We start from the raw sequence: 7,668 nt of genomic DNA, 5'->3' as shown, positions 1-7,668 counted from the left end.
ATGAGAAAGATTTACAGCACAGAAAGCAGCCATTCAAATTTTTACTGGCTAGAATTCTGTGGCACGGTAGCTAGTGTGGAGGGGGCACAATTTTTTTGCCGTGATTGTGGTGCTGTGCCTGCTACATTCTTGCCTTTTCCCACTCCAGCTGGTAATTTTACAGTGGCAGAGGAAGTGTTAAACAACCTGCTGGGGATTTAACCATGCTGAGGGGCCAGCCATGAGGTGAAAATCAGCTGACTGATAGTACTAAGGTAGATCATTCTCTGGGTCCTGATGTGATCTATCCCAGTATATTGAGGTGAGGCAAGAGAACACATTGCTGGAACATTGACAATTGATCTAGAGGACTGGAGAATAACTGTGTTGCCCCATTGTTTAAGAAGGGTAGCAGGGATAATCCAGGAAGCTACAGGCCTGTGAGCCTCACGTTGGTAGTAGGGGAATTTATTGGATTGTCAAGGACAAGATCCGTATGCATTTGGAAACAAATGCACTGAGTGATAGACAGCATGGTTTTGTGCAAGGCAGGCTGTGCGCCACTAATTTGACACTTTTTTGAGGAGGTGACTAAGATGGCCGCAGGAAATGTGGTTGATTTTTGAAGTCCTTGTAGACAACAAAGCCTTTGAGAAGATCCTTCATTGGCAGACTGCTACAAAAGGAAACGTCACATGGTATCATGGATGAGCTGGCAAGATGGATACAGAACTGGCATAGTCGAAGAGGGATGCTTTTTGGAAGGGAGGGTTGTGATGAGTAGTGTCCACAGGGATCAGTGCTGGAAACACTGCTGTTTTGTGGTGTGAATAAATGATTTGGAATAAAACCTAACTGGTTTAATTAGTAAGTTTGTGGATGGTTCAAAGATTGGAGTTGCAGATTGAGTAGGATTGCCAGAGGATACAGCAGGATATAGATCAGTTGGAGGCCTGGGTAGAAAACTGCAGAAAGATGTGGATGCTTCGGAGTGGGTACAGGAAAGGTTTACCAGCATGGTGCTGGTCTCTTGGATTTTAGCAATGAAGAAAAGTTGGATAGGTTGGATTTGTTTTTACTGGAATGCAGGAGGTTGAAGGGTGACTTGAAAAAAATTTGAGATTGTGAATGGCATGGATAGAGTGGAAAGCATGAGACTTTTTCTTAAGGTGGGGGAGTTGATTCCTAGGGGACACGGTTCAAGGTGGGTTTGCGGGTGGAGGGTGGGCATAGTTTGAGATGTGTGAGGAATGCTTTTCACGAAGTGTGGTGAGTGCCTTGGAAGTGCTGCCAGAGAAAGTGCTAGTGCAGACACAATAACAGCATTGAAGAAACACCTGGATGAATACTTCTATACGATGGGAATAGAGGAACACGGATCCTGTAAGTGAAGACAATTTTAGTATGGAAGGGTAAAATGTGTTGGTGCAGGCTTGGAGGGTTGAAGGGCCTGTTCCTGTGCTGTGCTCTTTTGGTATGTTGAACTGTTTACAAAAGCTGTAGAATTTTTTTCAAAAGTTCATTCTAGATGATTTGAAATCCTTCTCAAATCTTCATAACTTATGGTTCTAGCAGAGCCATGGACAATTAATTTGATTTATAGTGGGGCAACAGCATGCATGTGAAATAGCACTCTCTCTTTATTTCAAAGGGATGAGTGGGCAGTGCCTTAAAGCTAAAGCTCACAACTTCTGATGTTGTAAGTCTAATTACAGTGACTTTTAATGCAGTGTTTTTTTTGGCATTCATGATAAAAGGAACTGCTTCAATGTTGTTTCTTTTTGTTACCTTATCTAATAGGCACATTATAAAAATCACTGTGGTTATTAGTGTTTTAGGTGATGTGTCTGGCTCCTTGGACTGTTTTGGTTCTGGGGAAGGTCCGCCTAAGACAGAGCATCCAGACAGAACTACGCAGCAACTTCTTTCTGTGGATGACTCATCAGCCAGAACCAGGCCTCTCCAGATGCAGCATAAGCACAGGCCTTTTGGTCATGTTTATGACACAAGCAGATGGGTGAGTTGATTGGCTTAAAACCAAGTTCAGGAAGTTTTTGCTTTGTGATTGAAGGTACCAGCCTAACGTGAACTTTCTGCTCATTAAGGCAACATTGTTGTTAGAAATTGAAGATATGAGGTATCTAGTATCAAAAGATGGGCAGTTTTCAACTGTGGGCCTGTATGCATGAGGTGCAAATTTGAAACTTCCCCAATTAATTCCCAAGGAGACATCATCCTTTTATCGGTTTAAGCTGACTTGAACTAGGGATTAGAGATAAAACCTAAGTAGTTAATTAATTAAATTATTTTTGGCTTTTCTTACAAAAAACTAAATGTAATTATATGGTAACTTGGTAAAATACTTCTGCTTCTACTAATTGCATACTGTTGACTACTGTGAAAGCAGAACTGGAGTCACTGGGAGTCAGGACGTTGGTAGGGGGGGGAGCTCTGTGCTGATTAGCGCCTTTGATAGCAAGGGAATGGTTGATCATCTTGGCTTCAGGATATCATTTGGAGGAGTTCCTCATGGTATTTTGAGAACCAGCTGCTTCTTGATTACCTCCCCTTCATAAGGTCAAAATTGGGAATATCCATTGTGCACTGCCTAGCACCATTTGCAACTCCTCCAATACTGAAGCAGTTTATGCAGCAAATCTTAACACCCAGTTTTGGGCTGACAAATGGCAAGTGACATTCATATCACAAGTGCCAGGCGGTGCCCATCTTCAATGAGAGACAACCATATCACCTAGATATTCAATGGCATTACTGTCACTGAGTCTTCGATCAGTGACATCCTGGGATTACCATTAACCAGAAATTGAACTAAACAGCCATGTAGACACTAGCTACAAAAGCAGGTCACAGACTAGGAATCTGTTAAGTAACTTGCCTCCTTTACTTCCGGTGCCTATCCATCACCATCTATAAAAGACGAGTAGGCGGTATGATAGCATATTTTCCGCTTGCCCGAATAGGTGCAGCTCCAACAGCTCAAATTCACCACCATCCGGGACAAAACGGTCGGCTTGATCGGTTCGTCAATGCAATGTGGCAGCAATGTGTGATGTCGGCATAATGTACTGCAGTAACTCATCAAAACTCCCTTGGCAGCACCTTCGAACCAGTGACCGTCACCATTTTTAGATTTGAGCTGTAAATGTTGTCTGTTAGTGACACCTACTTCTCATGAACAAATAACAGAATGTGGCTTTGGACCTGACACTGAATTTGTGTGAAAGACATGGTTTAACACAGTTAGCTGTTAAGAGTCAGTTGTTGCACTTGAGTATTTTCAAAGTAGGATGCAAAACAAAATGGTTTTTTTCATTGTCTTGTCAGTTACTAACTTATCATGAAAATTGCTTCAGTTTGCACATTGATATCTGCATTCAAAGTTTCAGTTTTACTTACGTTTTCAGTGTTCAAAAGGACTGTAACCTATCAAGCAGTGGCTAAAATTTCTGAGGAAGGGGCATTCCACCCAAAACGTTAACTGATTTCTCTCCACAGATGCTGCCAGACCTCCTGAGCTTATCCAGCAATGTCTATTTTTTTGTTTCTGAAAGCAATATCTGTTAGAATAGTGAAACGTACTATTTCAATAGATTTCATTTGTAATTCCTCCTAAAAAGGAGGAAAATTTATGCAGCGTTTTCTACTTCTGAGAATTAGATACTGTCAGCATTTGGATGTTCCCGTATACATGGGCGTACACACAGATGGACTGGATGATTACATCGATGATTTGGAGTTGGGGACCAAGTGTCGTATGTCAGTTTGCAGATGACACTAAACTGAGTGGTAGAGCAAAGTGTGCAGAAGACACTGAAAATCTGCAGAGAGATATGGATAGTCTGTGAGTGGGCAAGGTCTGGCAGATGGAGTACAATGTTGATAAGTGTCAGGTTATCCATTTTGGTAGGAATTACAGCAAAATGGACTATGTTTAAATGATAAAAAATTGCAGTATGCTGCAGTGCGGAGGGGCTTGGGTGTCCTTGTGCATGAATCGCTAAAAGTAGGATTACAGGTAGGCAGGTAATTAAAAAGACAAATGGAATTTTGTCTGCCATTGCTAGAGCAATGGAGTTTGAAAACAGGGGGGGCTATGCTGCAGCCGTATAGGGTCCTGGTGAGGCCACACCTGGTGCAGTTTTGGTCTCCTTACTTGAGAAGAGATATACTAGCACTGGAGGGGGTGCAGAGGAGATTCACTTGGTTGATTCCAAAGTTGAGAGGGTTGGATTATGAGGAGAGACTGAGTAGGCTGGATTTATGCTCTTTGGAAGTCAGAAGAATGAACATAGAACATAGAACAGTACAGCACAGAACAGGCCCTTCAGCCCACAATGTTGTGCCGACCATTGATCCTCATGTATGCACCCTCAAATTTCTGTGACCATATACATGTCCAGCAGTCTCTTAAATGACCCCAATGACCTTGCTTCCACAACTGCTGCTGGCAACGCATTCCATGCTCTCACAACTCTCTGCGTAAAGAACCTGCCTCTGACATCCCCTCTATACTTTCCACCAACCAGCTTAAAACTATGACCCCTCGTGCTAGCCATTTCTGCCCTGGGAAATAGTCTCTGGCTATCAACTCTATCTATGCCTCTCATTATCTTGTATACCTCAATTAGGTCCCCTCTCCTCCTCCTTTTCTCCAATGAAAAGAGACCGAGCTCAGTCAACCTCTCTTCATAAGATTAGCCCTCCAGTCCAGGCAGCATCCTGGTAAACCTCCTCTGAACCCTCTCCAAAGCATCCACATCTTTCCTATAATAGGGCGCCCAGAACTGGACGCAGTATTCCAAGTGCGGTCTAACCAAAGTTTTATAGAGCTGCAACAAGATCTCACGACTCTTAAACTCAATCCCCCTGTTAATGAAAGCCAAAACACCATATGCTTGCTTAACAACCCTGTCCACTTGGGTGGCTATTTTAAGGGAACTATGTATCTGCACACCAAGATCCCTCTGTTCCTCACGCTGCCAAGAATCCTATCCTTAATCCTGTACTCAGCTTTCAAATTCGACCTTCCAAAATGCATCACCTCGCATTTATCCAGGTTGAACTCCATCTGCCACCTCTCAGCCCATCTCTGCATCCTGTCAATGTCCCGCTGCAGCCTACAACAGCCCTCTACACTGTCAACGACACCTCCGACCTTTGTGTCGTCTGCAAACTTGCTGACACATCCTTCAATCCCCTCATCCAAGTCATTAATAAAAATTACAAACAGTAGAGGCCCAAGGACAGAGCCCTGTGGAACCCCACTCACCACTGACTTCCAGGCAGAATATTTTCCTTCTACAACCACTTGCTGTCTTCTGTTGGCCAGCCAATTCTGTATCCAAGCCACTCGCTGTCTTCTGTTGGCCAGCCAATTCTGTATCCAATGAGGAGTGATCTTTTAGAAACATTTAAGACTATGAAGGGAATAAATGATGAGGTGGAGGCAAGGAGGTTGGTTCCGCTAGCAAGTGAAACTAGGACTCGAGGGCGTCGCCTCAAAATGAAGGAAACCGATGTAGCATTGAGGTCAGGAGGAACTTCTTCACCCAAAGGATTGTGAATCTGTAGAATTCCCTGCCCAATGAAGCGGTTGAAGCTACCTCGCTGAATGTTTTTAAGGCAAGGCAAACGGACACACCGCACTTAGTCCCCAAATCATGGATATAATCATCCAGTCGATCTGTGTATACAATTTTTGAATAGTAAAGGAATTGAGGGTTATGGTGAGTGGGCGGGTTAGCGGAGCTGAGTCTCAAAAGATCAGCCATGATCTTATTAAATGGCAGACAGGCTTGAGGGGCCAGATAGCCTACTCCTGCTCCTAGTTCTTACGTTCTTAAGACTTCCAAATGTGATGTGTGACACAGTAAATATCCTACAGCTTGTCTCCTGCATGAAGGCAACGGAAGGTAGTCGCACCTGCAAGAAAAGTCTTAAGAGTTAGCTCTTCCAGCAGAGGTGAGAGTACAAATGGCAAACTGCCTGTCTGCTTTTCTTTCGTACCCCTCGGGTCCACTCCTCCTCCCCCCACCCACCCAACCAACCAATCTCCCCTTCCTACCCTCAGGTGCCTTGACATTGACACCAGCTTTAATAATTTCACTTGGATCCTTGGATCAAACTTCTAAAGTAATGTCTTCCTTCCATTATTTTATGCAGGCATTTCATAGCTTAGGAGCATTGCTGTGCAAAAGTGAGACACTGAAAATGGCAACTAATGACAGTAAAAACATTACAACTCCTCCTCCTATTATCTGTGATTTTGAAGCACCCTTCACGCTCAGAACAAGGAATCACTTGCTAAATAAATTGCATGAATCTGGGGGAGGTGATGGCCTGGTGGTATTGTCACTGGACTGCTAATCTAGAGACCCGAATAACGTTCTGGATGTAAGTTTGCTCGCTGAGCTGGAAGGTTCTTTTTCAGTCGTTTCGTCACCATTCTAGGTAACATCAGTGAGCCTCTGGTGAAGCACCGGTGTTATGTCCTGCTTTCTGTTTGTTTAGGTTTCCCTGCGTTGGTGATGTCATTTCCTGCTCTTTTTCTCAGAGGGTGGTAGATTGATTTGGAGCCAATGTGTTTGTTGATGGAGTTCCGGTTGGAATGCCATGCTTCTAGGAATTCTCGTGCATGTCTCTGTGTTTGGCTTGTCCTAGGACGGATCTTCTCAAAAGTTGCTGACATTCTAGGGATCTGGGTTTGAATCCTACAGCAGATTGTGGAATTTGAATGCCAGTATCTAGAATGAAGAGTCTAATGATGACAGTGAATCTGTTGTCGATTGTTGGGAAAAACCCATTTGTTTCACTAATGTCCTTTTTAGGGAATGAAACTGCCATCTTTATTTGGTCTGGTCTACATGTGACTCCAGACCCAAAACAACATTGTTGACTCTGAACTGTCCCCTGGACAATAAATGCTGCCCACCCAGTGATGCCCTCATCCTGTGAATGAATTTTTTTTTAATAAAGAAGCTAATAACTCATACACCTATCATGATTTTATTTCACACAATTATATTTGGATATAATTTTCCCTACATGACCATGCACAGTTATCACTTCTGCATCCATTGAAACAGCACCCTTTACAGACTATAAAAGTTCTTTATGCAAGCATGGAGAGGGGGGGGGATGAATAAATAATCAGTGATGATCAGTAGAGCTGATTAAAGTTTAGTTGAAAAGGTATGTTGCTTAATGAATTTATAAGTGAAGAATGAAATCAAGTCACATAAGGATGCAGGTAAGGAGTTTGCAAATAGTGGATGTGACAGAGGGCTTTTCTGCTAGAGTTGTGATGAAGGTATGTTGATGACGACAAAAAACTAAAGAGCAGAAGTCACAAAAGATTAGGCTTGAGGTGTCGATAATTAGTGTTACAAAGCTAGCAACAAGGAAACTTACACTTCATTCTGGACAGACTTGGCAGTCACTGGGTTCTGTAATTGTTTTCAATCGATGGCACTGTTTCATTGCTTTCCAGATCAGGAAGATAGTGTTTTCCTGCCGATTATTGTTAAAATGAATTATGCAGTTCTATTAAATCTTGATTCAGCCTTCTCTGTAGATTCAAAATTGTCCCACTATCTCAACACATTTTAATCACTTCTAGTCCTGATATGTTTTTCAGAATGTCTCTCAAATTATGAAGTCCAAGCTGAT

The 7,668-nt window shown here is 42.8% G+C and overlaps 1 long non-coding RNA gene across 1 annotated transcript; it reads left to right on the top strand.

Annotated features, from left to right (window-relative positions):
* The first annotated feature begins 1,882 nt into the window (after window positions 1–1,882).
* Window positions 1,883–7,008, top strand: LOC132209805 (uncharacterized). Its single transcript, XR_009445913.1, has 3 exons — window positions 1,883–1,996; window positions 6,163–6,393; window positions 6,511–7,008. It is a non-coding gene; the product is annotated as an uncharacterized LOC132209805 (long non-coding RNA).
* Window positions 7,009–7,668: the final 660 nt, after the last annotated feature.

This window comes from Stegostoma tigrinum, chromosome 7 (genome assembly GCF_030684315.1).
Source record: "Stegostoma tigrinum isolate sSteTig4 chromosome 7, sSteTig4.hap1, whole genome shotgun sequence".
NCBI classification, from domain to species: Eukaryota; Metazoa; Chordata; class Chondrichthyes; order Orectolobiformes; family Stegostomatidae; genus Stegostoma; species Stegostoma tigrinum.
The sequence above is the reverse complement of the archived record's forward strand: the minus strand, read 5'-3'. Positions and strand labels throughout refer to the sequence as shown.